Source organism: Ovis aries, chromosome 1 (assembly GCF_016772045.2).
Source record: "Ovis aries strain OAR_USU_Benz2616 breed Rambouillet chromosome 1, ARS-UI_Ramb_v3.0, whole genome shotgun sequence".
In the NCBI taxonomy this organism is placed as follows: domain Eukaryota; kingdom Metazoa; phylum Chordata; class Mammalia; order Artiodactyla; family Bovidae; genus Ovis; species Ovis aries.
Genome location: NC_056054.1, coordinates 136,457,656 through 136,478,519, shown reverse-complemented (window position 1 = coordinate 136,478,519; position 20,864 = coordinate 136,457,656). Strand labels below are relative to the sequence as shown.

At 35.7% G+C, this 20,864-nt stretch overlaps 1 protein-coding gene across 2 annotated transcripts in view; it reads left to right on the top strand.

The window, feature by feature from the left end:
* Nucleotides 1–20,864, top strand: part of NCAM2 (neural cell adhesion molecule 2) — a 607,059-nt gene that overhangs the window by 178,267 nt on the left and 407,928 nt on the right. The window lies entirely within an intron of this gene.

The following is a 20,864-nucleotide window of genomic DNA, read 5'->3' as shown; positions in this document are numbered from 1 at the left end:
AATTTGAGGGTTTGTCCAAAGTATTATAATAGAATAAATATGAACTATTTAGTCTCATAAATATAAATAATTAAATTCAAGTATGGAGGAGTAAGAAATCAATTTCAAGTTGAGAAGAAAACATCTTGAGCTTCATAAGACATGACCACACATGAACAATGTAGAGCCACATTGTAGGCATAAGAGACCAAGGAACAAAGACACAGAAATTTGGAAACTTGAAAACATAGAAGTGAGTATAAATGTAATTGGGGAACAATCTGAAGGCTATTGAATAATCTTGTGATGATTGCAAAAAGTATATTCAACTCATCAAAAGTTATCAGCAATAAACTTATAGGATCAGATATTTCTGATAGTGGTGTAAAGAGAGAGGAGACAAGCTAATGGGAAGCTATTACCATAGTGAGATCAAGATATAATATTCAAATAGATGTGTGGGAGTATGCAGTGTGGAATGTTCAAAGTGTGTTATCAGTTTATATTGTTCTTACCTAAATATCTAGTTATGCTTTTAACTGAGATGTAGATTATACAATGCATCACAAGACAGAGGAAGAGGTTATATAACTTTTAGCATGTAAGGTTGGAGATGCCTGGGTTCCCTGGTGGCTCAGACGGTAAAGCGTCTGTCTACAATGCGGGAGACCTGGGTTCGAGCCCTGGGTTGGGAAGATCCCCTGGAGAAGGAAATGGCAACCCACTCCAGGACTATTGCCTGGAAAATCCCATGGACAGAGGAGCCTGGTAGACTACAGTCCATGGGGTCGCAAAAAGTCGGACACGACTGAGTGACTTCACTACATCAAGTTCAGAAAGATATGTCTAATACACAATTAGCTTTGGGATACCAGATAAGAGAAAGTTTAGGACATCCGATAACAAGGTAAATAATGCTGTAAAGAAGAAATTAGTCAATTTAATGTGGGGGATTTTATAAATAAAATGACTCATTTTACCTAGCATACCTATTTGACCTATATTTGTATATAAATTGTTAGTAATATTTTTATGCATTTTGACAACAGTGCAGTATATGAATGCTGTTTTTATCATGATTTGCAAAAACCAACTCTAAAAGATATTTTTCAGGGAAATCAAATATGACTGGCATAGTATATATTTTTAAAGATTATTTTAACTGAATTAAGTATAAGGATGACATAGTGATTCCATTAGAAAAGAGATCTGTGTTAGTAAGTGATGCATAATGAATTTATAGATCAAGTGAGATAATATCTGTATTTTCTTTATTTTTTAATTTATTTTTTAAAATTTTTGTTTCTGCTTTATTTTACTTTACATTACTGTATTGGTTTTGCCATACATTGACATGAATCCGCCATGGGTATACATGAGTTCCCAATCCTGAACCCCCCTTCCACCTCCTACCCCATATCATCTAAAATAGAGGAAGATGATAAAACAAAGTTGGAAGAATATCGATCATTCTTGAAGCCACATTTTCTAAATTTTGTATGTATTTAATAACTTCTATGATATTAAAAATTGAAGTGTGTCACTTAAAAGAAGTGTTAGTTGCTCAGTTGTGTCTGACTCTTTGCTACCCCAGGGACTGTAGCCCTCCAGGCTCCTCTGTCCATGGCATTTTTCAGGCAAGAATACTGGAGTGGATTTCCATTCCCTTCTCTGGAGGATCTTCCTGACCCAGGGGTTGAACCCATGTCTCCTGGATCTCCTGCATTGGCAGGCAGATTCTTTATTATTGTGCCACCTGGGAAGCACTGCTACTTGTATAAAATTGCTGTCGAATGACATACAGAGTTAGAAGACCCAAAACAGGTACCTTAGAGCTAACAGTGATTTAGGTAGCTGGAAAAAGATTAGATATAAAAGTTATACAATTATCTGGAAATATATGTTGTGGATGGGGATCTTTCACTATGATAATGAAAATAAAAATTATATGGAAAGATTCAAGATACACCCTTGTCTTGGTAAAATCGATAGCATTGGCAACTGCTTCAAGTATGGCGTCAAGAGAAGGGAACAGATTCAATTTTGAAACTAAGGTTTGGTTCTTTACTATAGTGATGCCATGAACCAAAATAGCAAACCGAGAATGAATGCAGCCTTAGGAGGAGAAACAATGGATGTGATCTAACTGTAAAATAGTGCTTTAAGGAAAAGGTACTTCAGAATTTGTTTACCATTTGAGCCTTCCCAACAGTCAATGAATGATACCCCATTTCCTACTCCACACACTCTGATTTTTGAGTTTGCTTAATGTCAGTATCGAAATGTAATTTTTTAAATTACATATATTTAAAATTGTATTCATTTAAATTTTGACATTTTAATAGCAACTCATTAAAATGTTAAAATTATTTATATGTTTGTCTATGTCTTGTGGGTTTTTCAGGCCTTCTTTTCTCTTTAAAGAAACTTAGTACAGAACAATCTGGTCTTATGTTAGCTAACCTACATTATTTATCACATCACTATTATTTTCATGTTGAATTTTACTCTATGTTAAACTCCTGATTAAATACATGTTTTATTAATGATACGATAAAATCTGGAAGTTTGCTTTGGCTTTAATATATGACATTAGCTCTTTTTTGAAATAAAATCTTTAAATCAGTAGAATTTTAGCAGAAAATATTATAATATATAAACTATGCTGACCAATTTCAGATTACTTAAAAACAAGTCTTATAATTGCAACACAATTTAATTTGATTATATTCCTCCCAAATTAAGTCAGGAATTGATTCTTTTATATATAACCATGGAAGCTTTTCTTCATAATATTTTAGTCCCAAGAGAAGATGCATGAATTACCAAGAAAAACTTGATACACACCCTCTAAAAATAGTTTAAAATATTAAGTAATCAGTCTAGTTTAATTTGTTATGTGCTTATGTGTGCCCAATCATGCCTGACTCTTTGTGATTCCATGGACTGCAGCCTGCCAGGCTCCTCTCTCCGTGGGATTTCCCAGGCAAGAATACTAGAGTGGGTTGCCATTTCCTCCTCCAGAGTATCTTCCTGACCAAGAGATTGAACCTGTGTCTTGGCAGGTGGATTCTTTACCACTGTGCCACTTGGAAAGCCCTTGGTATGTGCAGCCACCAACTTAAACTTTTATTTCTATCTGTAAAGTAGGTCATTTATGCTTGAGCTGGTAGTTATCAGTATACTCCACTTCCTGCCCTTGTCTCAGTATCTGGAAAATTTTCAGAGGTCTCTCCAACCTGTATTTGGTCTCCTTCAGTCTTCTCAGGCACCCATACATAAGAATGTAAAAAATGGACTTGTATACTGTGATATGCTGGTCCTGTGTTATTTCTCTCATTATTTTGGACACACACACACCCCTTTAATGAAAGCAACACTATTGTCACATTAAATTATAACAAATGTTTTCCTTCTATATTTGGTCTGAATATGTAGAGTATATGAGGGCTTCCGTAGTGGCTCAGAGGTTAAAGCTTCTGCCTCCAATGCGGGAGACCTGGGTTCAATCCCTGGGTTGGGAAGATCCTCTGGAGAAGGAAATGGTAACCCACTCCAGTATTCTTGCCTGGAGAATCCCATGGACGGAGAAGCTTAGTAGGCTACAGTCCACGGGGTCACAAAGAGTCGGACACAACTGAGCGACTTCACCTTTTGTACAGTATATATGATAATACAAGTATGATAAATCTGGTCAGTAATTACTTAATAATCCTTTGAAAGTGATTCCAAGTCATTTAGCAGTGGAAGTCTTTGCTTAGTATAAACACCAAGTCATAACTATGGAAGTCAGCTATAGCTAAATAGACGAGTTAGATACATAAATTTAGGTACAAGTTTCTATAAAGCTATGGTGGTGGTTTAGTCGCTAAGTCATGTCCGACCCTTGCAACTCCGTGGTCTGTTGCCCTGCAGGCTCCTCTGTCCATGGGATTCTCCAGGCAAGAATACTGGCGTGGATTGTCATTTCCTTCTCTAGGGGATCTTCCCGACCCAGCAATTGAACCCGGGTCTCCTGCATTTCAGGCAGATGATTTACTGACTAAGCTGTCCGAGAATAAAGCTATAGTTATAGATATATTTCATGCTATGTAGATGGTATTCTTTTACTGACATTTTTAGGAAACTAGGAAAAGTAAATTGAGAATAACTGAACTTTTACAAAGGAATGAAAAATTTCTTCCAGAAACCTGTTATAACTGTATCAAATAGGATGCGGTTGCAACAAAGATACTGGAGAAAATCTGAGGCAAGTTTGGCTAAGAAAATTGCATCTTTTCTAATAAGGACTTAATATCACTTCATCATCACTCATGGTGGCCTGATATCTCTTCTTTGCATGAAAATTCAAATTATCACTGATATTCCAAATTTCTGTACCCACAGTTGTTGAATTCACTACAGAGGAGCAGCTATATTCCTAGATTTAATTAACAACAACCACGACAAAAAAAAACTTTTCTCTAATAGACTGTGTAACATGCCTGCCTTGTGTTACTTATTCTCTGGGAATGGCTTCTCTATTCCTCTGTGGATTCCTGACTGTATCTTTCACTCAACTGATGTGTTGCCCTCTACTACATATTAATAGACAGGAGTTACATCTTGCCCTGAATTTTGACAGGAAGAGTAATAATTCACTGCTTGAATCTGAACTAAAATTAGCTTCCACATTGGTAGGACATATGAACACCTTGTTATGTCTATGCAGTGGCTTTGGATGTTTTTTTCCCCTGGCTATCACAAGGTGGGTTTTAGTCTTCATATTTTACACACACTGTTATGGATTGCAGTAACTTTAAGAATTGGTGAAAATGCTGCTTTTGTAACCTTCAAAAATTGTTTTAGGTACAGCAGAGTTGGTAGGCTTTAGGATACCAGGTTTATGATTGTAAAGCAATTCTATGTTTAACATTTTAGAAAGTAATCATGTATCACCATATCTGTATTATCATCATATTTGGACGTTATTAAGTAAATCAAGGATGAGAATTAAGTGCATTGCACTTTATAACATGTGCCCTGTTATAAAATCTCTACAGTAAGAACTTCTTTATATGGAGTCATCTTTTTAAAAAGATCTTCATAAAACATGCAAAGTACAGCTGCCTGTACTTGCAGCTGCAAGACAGAAATATTTTAGTACACAGTTTCTATTTGTACCAGGCCAGGTGAAGGTTATAAGGACCCACTCCAAGCAAAACTGTGAAGTCTTTGAACTTCAAGATTTAATTCCATTGTCATTCTTGTTGTTTGGTTTTCAGCTAAATTAAATATCCTTTATAGCAATTTCTTTCTCTAGTTGTAGAAATAGAATCTTGATGTGTACCTTTCTCTGTCATAAGACACTTGCATCTAATAGAGGGGCACCATTTATGACAAAGTTCTAGACTCTGAACTCAGCTTGATCTAGATTTAAATCTCACCTCTGATCTTATTAGCCATTTAAATTTTGGAAGTGTAATCTCAGTAATTTTTCATGTAATTTGATGCTTTAAAAAAGTCTATTGAACTATGCTAGGCATAACTATAATATACAGACAAGCCTCCCTTATTGGCCTGAGAATTAAATATAATAATGCATTTAGAACAATGGATAAAATATATGAAATGCAATGTGTGCTAAGTGTGCTGAATGTAATTTAGATTTTCTTCTATGTTAATCTAAACTTAATTTTATTTAAAACTAATTTGCATCATTTTATATACATACATAGAGATGAATAGTGTATATATTGTGTGTACATGTGTTATGATATTCTACTTAACTTTTACAATACAAATATTTTATCATATAGTAAAATTATATAGTAATACTGAATTCTGACATTGGAGTCAGACTGGATAATTGGTTGAGTGATATATATAAAAGATGAAAGACCTTCTAAAAGGCAAACATTTATTATTACTGAAGTAAGGAACAACTGGGAAAAGTCAGTTTGTGGTTATCCTGTACTCCAATATATTATGCCTTTGTGTTCCCTAAATAAACGACTTAACATTTCTTGTTAAGCCATTAACTACATGCATAGTGAACATTTTTATGAGTAAATTATATATATACTTTAATTTTTACAATGTGAATATTTAGTGTCTACATTTGAAAGAAAGGAAAAAAAATGGACAGTGTATGAAAACTTAAAATACGCCTACAGAAACAGTAGCTTTTACTTAGTAATATCACAAATCTGAGCTTCCCTGGGGGCTCAGACAGTAAAGAATCTGCCTGTAATGCAGGAGACCTGGCTTCAGTCCCTGGGAGGGAAGATCCCCTGGAGGAGGGCATGGCAACTCACTCCAGTTTTCTTGCCTGGAGAATCCCCATGGACAGAGGAGCCTGGGGGGCTACAGTCCATGGAGTTGCAAACAGTCAGACACAACTGAAAGACTAAGCATAGCAGAGCACATCACCAGTCCATCTACTTGCATGATACAAAATTTGATATAAATATCTTTTCCTGGTAGCAAATTTGTTTTCAAATCTGTGGTTATCGTAGGCAAGAATTTTACAGAATTTGCTTTCTAATGAGTATTTGTGTTTCAGAATAGCTGAAACAAATTTAATAATGTCTATTTCATTTTTTCTGATGCAGGATTCTAAAATATTATAGCATTTTCAAAAATCTTTATGTAGACATTCAAAAGAGTGTTACAATTAGTTGGACAAAATTTAAAGGTGAAAAGATTTAGGGGCTATACACCATTCTCATTATCAGTAAGTTGAATAAACCTCATCTGTGCAAACATTTCTTAATTTCTTAATATTTATTTTTTAATCTCTCTTTTTAAGCTCCATATTGGAGTATTATATATTTAAGTAAAATCTCTAGAACTTCCTAGACAATTTGAAGAATAAATAACAGTATTTTATTATATAAAATATATGCGTTCCACATACACTGTGAAGTATGAGAACAAGACTCCAGCATCATTATGTTTAGTTTATATTTGGAGTAACATTTTGCCTCAGTTATTAATTTAAATAATTATAGTCTTGATATACTGAAACACTGAGAAATATTGGAAAAAATTGATTCAGTTTGAGTTATTGAATAAAAAGATTTCAGTTACAAATGCATAGCATTACTTCATACTGTAACAAAGAAGTCCCTGAAATACTGGTTGATACCTTTGCAACATCACCATATACATGCATGGAATCATTTAAAATGGATCATTTAAAACAAAATGGGGCTAGATCATAGAAAACAGAATTGTAGCATCTGACAATGGAACTGTGTAGATATGGAATAAAAGATCAATAATCTTAACATAGGAAAAAGGCCTAAGTTAGTAATAAAGTGCTTAAAGATGCTTACTGCATTTTTTACTTATATACATTTCATTTGTTTGTTCAACAAATATGAATAAAATGCTTAACTAACAATGTCTAAATTTTAAAGTAGTTTATTGCAAGCTGTTTTTATTACATTCACAACTGAATGATTGATAGAAAGTTTATTTCAAATGTTAGCCCACTTTGTGGATTTATGACAGTCTTAGAAATGGGGAATGGTGAGTGATCTGAGTGATTGGAGTGCGTATCTATGTATCTATCTCTGTATCTATCTTTTACTGTAAGGACCAAATATAAACATGCAGGCCCTAGCCTAATTAAAAGAACAAGAGAAATAGAGGTACACCAGTGAATGATTGATAATTGATACCTCAGGCCAAGGGAAGGCCAATGAACAGAGATTTTGTGGTAGTACAAACCAAGCAATATTCTAGGTCTGTATCACAAATACAAAACACATTTGTCCCAATACGGTATTTAATTTGATTGGTTTTGCAAAATCACTGCAGATGCTGATTGCAGCCATGAAATTAAGAGACCCCTACTCCTTGGAAGGAAAGTTAAGACCAACCTAGATAGCATATTCAAAAGCAAAGACATTCCTTTGCCAACAAAGGTCCGTCTAGTCAAGGCTATGGTTTTTCCAGTGGTCATGTATGGATGTGAGAGTTGGACTGTGAAGAAAGCTGAGCGCCAAAGAATTGATGCTTTTGAACTGTGGTGTTGGAGAAGACTCTTGAGAGTCCCTTGGACTGCAAGGAGATCCAACCAGTCCATTCTGAAGGAGATCAGCCCTGGGATTTCTTTGGAAGGAATGATGCTAAAGCTGAAGCTCCAGTACTTTGGCCACCTCATGCGAAGAGTTGACTCTGGAAAAGACTCTGATCCTGGGAGGGATTGGGGGCAGGCGGAGAAGGGGACGACAGAGGATGAGATGGCTGGATGGCATCACGGACTCCATGGAGGTGAGTCTGGGTGAACTCTGGGAGTTGGTGATGGACAGGGAGGCCTGGCATGCTGCAATTCCTGGGGTCACAAAGAGTCAGACACTACTGAGTGACTGAACTGACTGACTATGCTTTAAATATTATTTTAAAATTATTTTGTATTTTGTAATTAGTAACTGAAGAATCTCTGGGCTTAGGTGGAGCTAGTGATGAAGAACCTGCCTGTCAATGCAGGAGACCTAAGAGACATAGGTTCAATCCCCTGGAGGGGAACATGGCAATCCATTCCAGTGTTTTTGCCTGGAGAATCCCATGGATAGAGGAGCCTGGAGGGCTATAGTCCATAGGGTCGCAAAGAGTCTGACATGACTGAAGCGACTTTTACACATATATGAGGAGTCTTGATCAAGTTAGTAACTTTGGATGCAATGGAATTATTTTTTTTTTCTTTAGGGTCACTGTGTATATATATAATATATGTATATGTATGTGTGAAAGTGTGAAAGTGTTGGTTGCTCAGTCGAGTCTGACTCTTTGTGACCCTATGGAGTATAGTCTGCCAGGCTCCTCTCTCCATGGGATTCTCAGGCAAGAATACTGGAGTGGGTAGCCTTTCCGTTCTCTAGGTTATCTTTCTGACCAGGGGATTTAACCAGGGTCTCCCGTGTTGCTGGCAGATTCTTTACTGTCTGGACCATGAGTGGAGTAAAAATTTACCTGCACTGTGTAAAATATATATTTACGACATAGAGTTTTCAATTATTGTCTGCTCTTTTGTTTCCATCCTGCTTGGTGCACTGGAATTTAATTCTGACATGAATCAACTAGAGGTGGTAGGATGCCCACAATTCTGCCATCACTTCAGACTCCAGCTGCTGGTAGGGTGCCCGAGCCACCCACACTTCTAACCAAATGGATTCAAATTCAAGTGTTCTCATGACTCCCTGAGGTTTGAATAATTTGCTAGAATTACCTACAGAACTAAGAAGAGAACTCTATGAAATGGTTACATCCTTGTTGTCAAGTGCCACTCCAGAAGCGCTTCATGGAGACAGGTGGAGGAGTTCTGGGAGATTTGGTGCTCTCTTCCAGTGCAAACAGGGCTTGCCACCCTCCTACCACATCGGGATGTTCTCTGACTGGGAAGCTCCACTGAAGGGAGGTCCACCATTTTTATTGGAGTGTCTTATATAGGCATGATTGATTAATCATTGGCAATGTCACTGAACACGATATTCAGCCAGGCATTCCTTGGAGGTTGGGCTGGCTCAAAGTCCTGGACCTCTGTTCACATGGTTGGTGATTTTGGCATGAACATCATCCATCCTTCAGTTTTAGGGGCTTATGAGTGAGTTTATGAGCATAAACTATCAGATATGATCTTAGGAACTCATGAATAATAAAGATATTCCTATTGCTTGTAAAATTGCAAGGAGTTAGAATCTCCCTCCCAGTAACCGCGGATAAAGGCTAGTGAAATTTTTATTATGCAACAGCCACCATTTGTTTCATATTTGAATTTGAAGCCATATGTATAACAATTGGAATTATGCAGTACATGGGTATAACTTAGTTAATTTTGGAATAATTTTGTTCATGAAATAGCATGATGGGTTATGATGATTTTGAAATATTTCATTTTTACCCTGCGTCCAAATCAGAAGTAAATTCAGAAAATGATTTATTTCACCCAGATATTCATCAGTAATACATTTGAAATGTAATATTTTCAAAAAATACAATTCTAGGACATGATTTCAGAACATATAATGAATGACAACTCTACATGTAAATTAAGGAAAATATTCTTCTTGTGAAATAGAAAAATAAAATGGGTCATGTGTCTTAAAAATATACATAAAACATAGAGATAAATGTTTGCTGATTTACCAGGTTGTAAATTTTCATGAGCACTTGTGCTTAAAACTTTGTTTAAATACCAGTAAATTACTAGCATGAAATGTTGCAATTTACATATGACTATAGGTAGTTATGGGGATTGAGGTACATTTAGATCAGCCAAAACTCTGTATGAAAAAGAAAGGCCCTCTCAAGTTCATATAATTTTCACTCTTCACATTTAGTGAAAATGGCCCAATTTGGCATTACTCTCTCCTAGTCTTACATTTGACAAACGGACTTAAATGATTACAGGCATAAAAAGAAGAAAAAAATTTCTTGGTTATGATTGGCATGTACCAAGATATAGACGAAAGCCTGTAAAAATCCTGTCAGATTACCCAAAGCCCTGGGAAGCAAATAATCGTTATTCCTACATGTCTCTAACATCAACACTGATCTGAAATATATCCTTTATTTATAAAGAAACCAGGCTGATGTTTAATCTGTCAAAAAGTATCATGAATAAGTAGTTTAAGTTTGTCGCTTGGAAGAAATTTGGCAGTTTCTGTGAAAAGATTAGACTGCTTTTATGAATAGGTAAAAAAGGGATGCCCCAGTTGCTTACTCAGTCCTTGTGCTTAAAATAATGAAGTGGCCAATTAGCATAGTCTTTCATCCCCTTTCCTAAATAGTAGTGTTGAAGTAAAAAGAGACATTTATGTAATCATATATTTCTGTCCTTGATGTATGGCATTGAATTAATGATGTCAGGAATACAGACTAAGAAACTTGACAATTTCTCTGAAGAAGCTTACACTTCAGTAAAAATAAAGATAAATAGATCAATGCATTATTTTCAGTAGGGAATGCTAAAATCGAGGTCAGTGATTACCTGTAGGAGAGAGCATGATTGAAGTACTTCAAAGGTAGTTTGCTAAAGAGTGGAGAATGCAGAAGACTTCAGAAGGTAGAAAAGAGAATAAAGCTTCTTCACTGCTAAGAACACAGCCTGGCTCTCTGACTCTCTTTACTGTGCTGAATGTTTTGGGTTAATCAGCATTGTGCTCTCTTAAAGACATTTTGTCTTGAAAAGTGATACTTTAAGGTATTACTTTCTTTCACACACACATAATTCTCAAAAGCAAAACACACAAAAGCCCAACATCTTCACGTAATGTTAGTTTGCTGTGTTTTTTCTTTGCTTACAATATTACTTATTCAAAACATTTCATTGTTATACTTTATTTTCCTCGTTAATATGTATGTTGCTTTATATATGTGTATTAAATATTAGTATATTTTTAGCGTCTATATACAGTTACTGACGTGAGAATAATAACCTCCTTTTGGTTTGCTAAGTGTCAAGAATGCTTATAAGGACTTTCTATGGATTGTATATTTTATAACTACAAATATACAAAATTGAATGCTGTTGCTTCTATGTTCCACATAAACTGAGGGCAGACAAATTTAGGGAAACAAAAGATTTCACATCTAGTAAATGGTAGTACTGAGCTATCAAGCTGACGTTCTGCTCCCGGCATTTTGTAATCTAGCTCTTAATTATTGCCTGGAGTCCTGATGATCCCACTTTCCTCCTGGCCAATCTCCTTGGATTGGACTAATGTAATGAATAAGGCATGATTCCTGAATTCACTGCAGGCATACTGGAAATGTCAGCCAATACCCCAGTACCCAAAAAAGCCTCTATTTATATTTAAGTTAGAGTGGACATTGGCCACCAGGTGGCACCAAATACAATCAGAAATGGATAAGCTAGCATGCTGGAGTCCCCTAGGCAAGTTGAGTCTTATCAGTCATGCAGTTCTCTAGTTTATAGTATTGAGATTTCTTTTTCTAACTCCACATATCTTATGGTCGAGTATTCTATATTTTGATTTGAAGTTGAAAAAAACTCCTGAAAATATTAATATTTTATAGAAGACTACAAAGTTCTAGGGAAAACTATAGTTGGCTTTTTGAAACAGTATCTGGGAGAATCAAGGAAGTCTCAAAGCTATAAAACACATTTAATGACTCAAGTCCCCTTAAAATAACTGTATTTAAAAAAGTAGAAATACTGCCTGAACATCTCGAATGAGATGCACAGTCCCCAGAGACTATTCATCTGTGGTAAGATGGCAGAAAGTGCTCTTTAAAAATTAGGCCTAAATCTGTATTTTATAATTTTTTTAACTGTTCTAGTACTGTTTTTACTGTTTCTAGTACTAACTTGGAGGGTGCTATAAAATCAAATGAGAACCTTCCAATCTAACTTTCATCCAGAGATTTAAATAAAACTTAAACTCTTCTAGAACTATTTCTCAAGCTAATTTAATCACAGTCCCTTTGCTTCTTATCCATGCTTATATGTACTAGTTCACTTTTGAAGAAATATTAATTGATGACTGTGCCTGGCATTATGTGAGATGTGAGGGGTCAAATTGAGGAATAAAATGTGAGTCAAACAGACAAAACCCTGCCATCGTGTCCCTCCACTGCAATGGGAGGACCAGACGTTTCCCAGATAAACACTGTGATTGTAGATTATATTAAATTATCTGAATACAATAGAGAAAGATTTGAAATGGTAACAACTGAGTAAAATCACTGAGTTTTTATCGTGGGCCAGGTGCTATTTTAAGTACTCTTTATGCACTATTTTATTTAATTCTTGTAACTTTGTTAGTGAGTGTTTTGTGCTTCCTTTCAACCACCCTCAGGCCTGATAATTCACTAAAGGGACTCAGGGAACTCAGAAAAGCTCTTAATACAGTTCATTATAGTGAAAGGATATGGATCAAAGTCGGCAAAGAGGAATGATGCACTGGACAAAGTCCAGGAGAAGCCTGTATAAGCTTCAAAGTGTCTCCTTCCATTGCTGTCACATGTGAACAAACATAATTGTTCCAGCAATGATGTGTGGCAACGCATGCAAAGGATTAATGTGGGAAGTTCATCCAAGCATTGGTGTCCTGGATTCTCACTGGAGTCATTCCCATAGGCATGTAGCACCCTCATGACTGACCTCAGCCTCTCAGAACCCAGTCCCTTCCCAGACCAAATACAGACCATTCATTATAAATTGAATGGCTTGTCCAAACTGGTACCCTGTGGGCAAAGGCTTCTTTGGGAAAGATTATTTAAAAATCCTCTTCTGGGACAGATTATTCCAAAGCATAGAAGATTCTCTTTCAAGGATCAGCCAAGCTTTTTCTCTGGGATTTGAAGGGTTAGAGAATCCTGGTCTGCTGAGTTAAACTTTTACACCTCAGTCCACCAGCCTGGCTCTGGCTTAGGTTCTCTTACAGCAAAACAATCATCTTTCTGAGCATCAGCATTTAGTATAGTATTTATATTTTCCTTTATACAAGAAATCAGTACTGATTATAGGACATATTTGCTAGATAAACCTTTGTGCATATGCCATATATATAAGACGCAGCATCTTGGCCATGATTTAGTCATTTCCAGGTTCCAGGTCAAGGACAACAAAACCAGTCACTCTGCTTGGTCACAAGTTTATACCAAGAGTGGCTGGGGATGATCACACCTGGACATAATTTAGCTTGTATGTGCCTGAAGACCGCCTGTAACCTTCCTTGTCTGTTCCCTAGGGCATTTAGGATCCACTCCATACTGCCTCCAGTGCTAGTTGCTCATTTGTGTCCAATTCTTTGTGACCCCATGGACTATAGCCTGCCAGGCTCCTCTGTCCATGGGATTGTCCAGGCAAGAATACTGGAGTAGGTTGCCATTTCCTTCTTCAGAGGATCTTCCCAACTCAGGAACTGAACTCGGGTCTCCTATTCTGCAGGCATGAGCCACCAGGGAAGTTATCAGGAAAGCCACTGTATTGCCTACTGCCATGAAAAACCCATTACCTTTTTCAGTTCTCTTTACCCATTGTCTTTCTCAATACTGTTTAATAGCATTCATCCCCAGAAACAAAAATGTTATGTATTTGTGCACAGGCAGCATACTGTGGGTATGTAGGTACTTATTTGTCCATGTGAACAGGAACCTCTCTAAAAATTTGGTCAGCAAGATTTTTGATTACATGGTAACTTTTCTATCAAGAATTGTAAGCTACTTCAGTCCAGTGGCATAGTGGATTTCTGTTTATAGAAGTTTCTTCTCAAGTGATGTCTTTTGTAATAGATGTAATTGGAAAAACAAGAGTGAAAAATACTGATATATTACTGGAATTCACTTAGTTATCAGCACATTTGTCCAGCTTATCATCATACTGTGTGACCAAAATATTTCCCAGAATATAACTCATGGTTGTAGGTTTTCATCAGATTCTAAAATCAGAGGTTATATTGGTAAACATATGGTTTCATCTTTTGGGGGATCTCATATAATTGTGCTGGGAGGCCTTTCTTTGAAATATGCAGAGTTTGAACCACCCAGGACTGCAGAGTTAACCTTTCGCTGACCAGGTAACTACTATTTGTACCTCTAATTGACGGTTGAAGGAATTTTGACATAAGGTTAATAACCTAATCAAAGTACAATGACTCAGCTTTAGAGAGATTGGTCAAAGAAGGCTCTGAGTGAGTGACATTTAAATAAAGCCTAAAGAATGAAAAGGTGATAGCCATAAAAAGCATAGAATGGCAGGTACTCCAGGTAAAGGAGTAATCAGTATGAAACAGGGGAAAGTCCTGAATATTCAGGGTATTACAGAAAGTTAAATGAGGACACAAAATAGTCAAGGTTGAGTGAGGCAGGAGATGCAATTTAAGAAATGGACAGAGTCAGATTTTGCACAGCTTTAAAAATTTTTATGAGTAAGGAATCAGGCATGGTAGGAAAGAAGAGACAGTAAATGGAAGTTGGTTGCAGTATTCTTCATAGGATGATGGTTAGCAAGATAATAAGACATGATAAGACATGACTGAATTAAATTTTGGAGGTAAAATTCAGAGCACATGGATATCCTTGAGATATATCAGTGAAAGATCTGTCCTCACAGATCTTATATTCTGTTTCAGAAAGGCTAAAATTAAATATAACAAACAAGCAAATTATATATTATAGATGTAAGTAAAGTAGAAAATATAGAAGAGCAAGAGAGATTAGGAGTTGAGGATAAGAAAGATGTACTACGTTAACCCATGTATTCAGTGTGGTAACGTTGTCATTGTTGTTCAGTTGCTAAGTTGTGTCTGAATTTTTGCGACCCCATGGAATACAGCATACCGGGCTTCCCTTTCCTTCTCCATCTTCTGGATAGTAGCATTGGAGTTAGACAACTTGATCTTCTTCTATTAACATTAGTTTGTGTCTTTTTGTAATGTTCTTTGATATTTTGCACCTAGTCAGGTTTCTTCATTTCATAATGCACATAGCAAAATTGTATTTTATTGCTTTCCCTTAAATGCTTCATTATTTTGAAGTAGTTGTTTATCCTTCACCATATTGCCTCCCTTTTAAAAATTTTGCTGCTTAGAATAGAATCTTTCTAGTTATTTGCAATATTCAGTCTTGAGTTCTATCTCATCAAATTGTATTGATATCTGTGTAAAAAATATTTGTGATTACCTATGAAGTCTGTGTGTGTGTGTGTGTGTGCGTGTGTGTGTGCACGCACGCATGCTCAGTGGTAAGTTGTGTCCAACCCCGTGGACTGTAGCCTGCCACCTTCCTCTGTCCATGGGATTCTCCAGGCAAGAATAATGGAGTGGGTTTTCATTTTCTTTGCCAAGGGTCTTCCCAACCCAAGGAAGATCCTGCCGCATCTCCTACATTGGCAGGCCAGTTCTTTACTACTGAGACACCAGGAAAGCCCAACCTGTGAATTACTCGGCTCTAATTGTTGTCTTATACTTCACTGATGTTTTTAGTTTTACTCTTATATTTTCTTTCTTTTTTCATATACAACTAATATCTTGAGAAATGTTTTTCAATTTGGGGGGGGGGGTGTAGTGGGATAAGATGGGAAAGGAGGCTTATGAACAGGTGAGTGGGAATTAAAATGCATATTCTTGTCTAGTTTCCAGGGAGGCCTGCCAGTTTTACCTAAGACAGAAATGGTATTCTCTCTCTCACTCTTCTTTTGAAATTTGTAATGCTTTATTTATATTATCAAAAAATAATTTACATTATCGGAAAAGAACAAACCATGTTTAGGTATAGATTTTGTAACGGAGAAAACATATCTCAAAGGAGCTAGGATTTAATTTCACAAGACAAGTGAATATTTTTTCAGTTGAGTAATTTGAAAGAAAGATACCAAGCTTTTAATATATTATCCTTAAAATTTTTATGAACATTTATTTTTGAAATCTAGAAAAAGAATAATAGATTAATGTTATAAGAAGAAGAGAAATAATAAAAGAGCATAAACCAAAGAGATTGAAAATTGGAAATCAATTAAAATGAGCGAAACTGAAAGCTGTTTTTTATTTTAGAAATCAAAACTTGATAAGCCTCTAGTAAAACTGAGGAGAAAAGAGAGAAAACAAAGTTACTAATATCAGACATGAAAGATGAATCCTCACTATAGATCCCATAGGGATGAAAAGGACAATAAAAGAATACTATGAATAATTCTGTAGTCACAATTTTGAAACATTAAGTGGGCAAATTCCTTGAAAGACACAGTCTGCCCAAACTCCTACTAGAAGAAATAGACAAACTGAATAGGCATGTGTATATTAAATAGATTGAATCAATATTTAATAAAGTTCCAGAGCAGAAAGCAACAAGGCTAGATAGGTTCACTGCTGAATTCTACCAAACATTTAAGGAAGCAAATACACCATTTCTCAGCAATCTCTTCCAGGATGTACAATCAGAGGCAGTGCCTCCTAACTCATACTCTTAGGCCTCCATTTCTAAAACCAAACAAAGTCATTACAGGAAAATACAACTATAAACCAATATCTGCCATTACATAGATGTAAAAAATTATCAATTAAATAGTAACAAATTGAATCCAATAGTGTATAAACAGAATTATATTTCATGACTAAATAGAACTTATCCTTAATATTTAAAGCTGATTCAACATTTTAACATTATATTAAAAATCAATTAATGCAATTTATCACATCACTGGCTATAGAAAAACACTCACACAGTCATATTAATAAATGCAGAAAGTATTTGACAAAAATCAACACTCACTCATAATTAAAAACTCAGAAAACTAGTAATAGAAGAAATTTTTTCAACTTGATAAAAAAAATCTACAGAAAACTTAGTGGGGAAGTCTCAGGTTTCTCACCATTTAGTATGCTGTTAACTGTAGATTTTCTGTACATGTTTGTCAAGTAGAAGATATCAAAGAAAAACTATTTAAGTGGAGATATTCTATTTTTATAATGGTAAGCTTAAATTTTATCAATATTTCTTCCCAAAGTGATCTGGAATAATCAACTCAGTTGAAGGGAAAGAATAAAGTTGGAGGACTGATGCAACCCAACTTCCAAGGCTTACCATAAAGCTACAGTAATCGATAGTGTGGTATTAGTGCAAGGATATAAAAATATTAATAGACCAGTGGAACAACATACAGAGACCAAAAATAGATCCACATAGAGTCTACTGTTCTTTGACATAGAAGCAAAGATAGTGCAATTGAGCAAAGGGAGCCTTTACCACAAGTGTTGAAACAAAAACCAGATATCAACATGTACACACATGCTCACACACACATACACACACACATGCAAGCTTGCACACAAAATGAATCTAGATATAGACCTTATACCCTTCAAAGCATTAACTCAAAATAGATCATAGACTTAAATGTATTATGGAAAATGCAAAACTATAAAACTCCTAGAAGACAAAGTAGAAGAAAGTTTATGTGACTTTGGGTATGACCATGAAAATTTAGATTCAAGAGCAAGGGCATAATTCTTTGAAGGAAAGAATTTATGAACTAAACCACTAAAATTTTAAGAACTTTTGCTCCATGAAAGACACTGTCAAGAAAATGAGTATATAAGCCACAAACTGGGAGAATCTATTTGTAAAAGACATAGTTGGCAAAGGAATGTTTTCTAAATACACAGAGAACTCTTAAAATTCAATCATAAGAAAATTAACAACCTGATTAAAAAATAATGGACAGAGGCATGAATAAAACATTAACACAGAAGGTATATGTATACAAAATAAGTGTATGAAAATGCATCCAACTTCATATGTCACTAGAAAATTGAGAATTAAAATGAGATACTACTGCACATCTTTTAGATTGGTTAGATCTAAAATACAGACAATACCAAATTCTGGTGAGGATATGGAGCAACTGGAATTCTCATTCATTGCTAGTGGGAATGCAAAATGCCACAGGCACCTTGGAATTGCTTTGGTAACTTTTTGCCAAGCTGAACTAAGCATAGCCTTGCACTGTGATCTAGCAGTCATACACCTTGATGCTTACCCAAGGAATTGAAACTTTGTGTCTACACAAAAACTTTGCAGATAGATTTTTTATAGCAGCTTTATTCATAACTGCCCATTAAAAGCAATTAATCTCTTTCAGTAGGTAAAAGGATAAGTAAATTGTGGTACATCCACACAATGGAATATTATTCAGTGCTAAAAATAAGTGAACTATTTAAGATGTGGAGGAACTTAAATGAATATTATTAAGTGAAAGAAAACAATCAGAAAAGGCTGCATACTATAGTTATTCCAATTACATGATAATCTGGAAAAAAAATCTATGAACGCTGCAAGATTATCAGTAGTTTCCAGGGTTTAAGGGGAAAAAAGGACAGATAGGCAGACCGCTGAGAATTTTTAAGGCAGTGAAATTCCTTCATATAGTATTAAAATGGTGATATATGTTATATATTTGTCAGACACCAAGAGTGAACTGTAATGAAAACTGTGAACTTTGGGTGATGATGTGTCAATATAGGTTCATTGATATAACACAAATATACTGCTGTGGTGGAGGACATTGACATTGGGGGAGGTTGTATGTGTGTCAGAATAAAGGGTATATGGGAACTTTCCATACTTTCCACTCACTTTTTCTGTGAACCTAAAAGTGTTCTAAAATATAGTTTATGCATTTAAAAAATCTTATAAGATCAGTTTCAACCATCTGCCTTTTAATTTAAGTGTTCTTGAACACATGTTTCAGCTTTAATCTTTGATATTATAATAGATTACATGGTCAATTAGATAAGGGTGTGGTAATACATTTATAATGGAACACTTTCGGCCTCTGGTATGATTAATTACCATGCATTAAACATTGGCTGAGAAACTGCAGTCAGTAATGATCATGAGATTGTTACTGCTTGAAAAGGATTTTAAACTGGAGGGAGACAAATACTCATAGTATGCTCTCTCAGGGAAGTATTTCAAATTAAAAATGCCTCTACTGCAATGCCTAGTAAATGGTGAAGTGAAGTTGCTCAGTCGTGTCCGACTCTTTGCAACCCCATAAACTGTAGCCTACCTGGCTCCTCTGTCCATGGGATTTTCCAGGCAATATTCCTGGAGTGGATTGCCATTTCCTTCTCCAGGGGATCTAAATGGTGAGGCATTAGTAATAGTAAAACAGTAATAAAAAACTGTAGTGAACAATCTGCAAACACTGTTAGTAAGAGACATCACATGAATAATCTTACTTTATCCTCAAATATTCCTCTTTGGTAGGGTACATTTTATCCATTTTTGGTATTAAGGAAGTTATGAGGCTCTGAGAGGTAAAGTAAATTGCTCAAACTCACACAGAAAGAAAATGCTGGGTTTAGGTATCAGTAGACTTCTCTCTCTCTCTTGGGAGAAGGCAATGGCAACCCACTCCAGTACTCTTGCCTGGAAAATCCCTGGACAGAGGAGCCTGGTGGGCTGCAGTCCATGGGGTCCTGAAGAGTTGGGCACGACTGAATGACTTCACTTTAATTTTTCACTTTCAAGCATTGGAAAAGGAAATGGAAACCCACTCCACTGTTCTTGCCTGGAGAATCCCAGGGATGGCAGAGCCTGGTGGGCTGCCATCTATGTGGTCGCACAGAGTCGGACACGACTGAAGTGACTTAGCAGTAGCAGTCTTCTCTCTAGAGTGGTACGATATTGCTTTCCAACTTCTCCTATTGCCTCTTGTGGTCGCACTTGAATTTCACTTGACACAATTCTTGAATTTTAAGAGTATACTTAATTCTATCGTATCATAGATCAGTGGACATCCAAGAAGATTGACAGGTAAAGAGAAACAAAACAAAGACTCTCTCAGAAATATTTTTGTAGCTTACATTTTGTGTAGAGTTGATTGAATTCAAATGTGACATAAACTATTTTACCTGAGAATGCTAATGTGGATCAACAGAAAGTTCAGTGTCAATCAGAAGAATATTGTTTTGGTAGCTGTGGGATAAATGGAATTATCCTAATTAGTGTACTAATAGGTCTATACACTATATTTCAAGAACTTCTACTCATAGTTTTAAAAAGTCTAATTATTGTAAGCAAATGATCAGATTTATGTCATTTATTCTCCAGTAAGCTAATAAACACAACTAAACTGTGGGGTTTTGATATTTTTATTTATTTTTTGTTCACCAAATATTTTATTTTCTATTCTAGCATAGTGCCCTATTTAAACTTTTTTTTGCAAGCTTGCATTTGTTTCTAGTTGTTTTCTGAAAGAATAGTGACAGAGTCATCAGTTTGGTAAATTGGGAGGAAAAAATAACAGGAATCTACATAGTGGAGCCTCAGGCTAAAATTTAAAAATAAATTCTTTAGACAGCAGCTCTTCTTTAAGACTATCATAATAATTTGTGATGTTTTACAAATTTGCCCAATAATATTCTTAG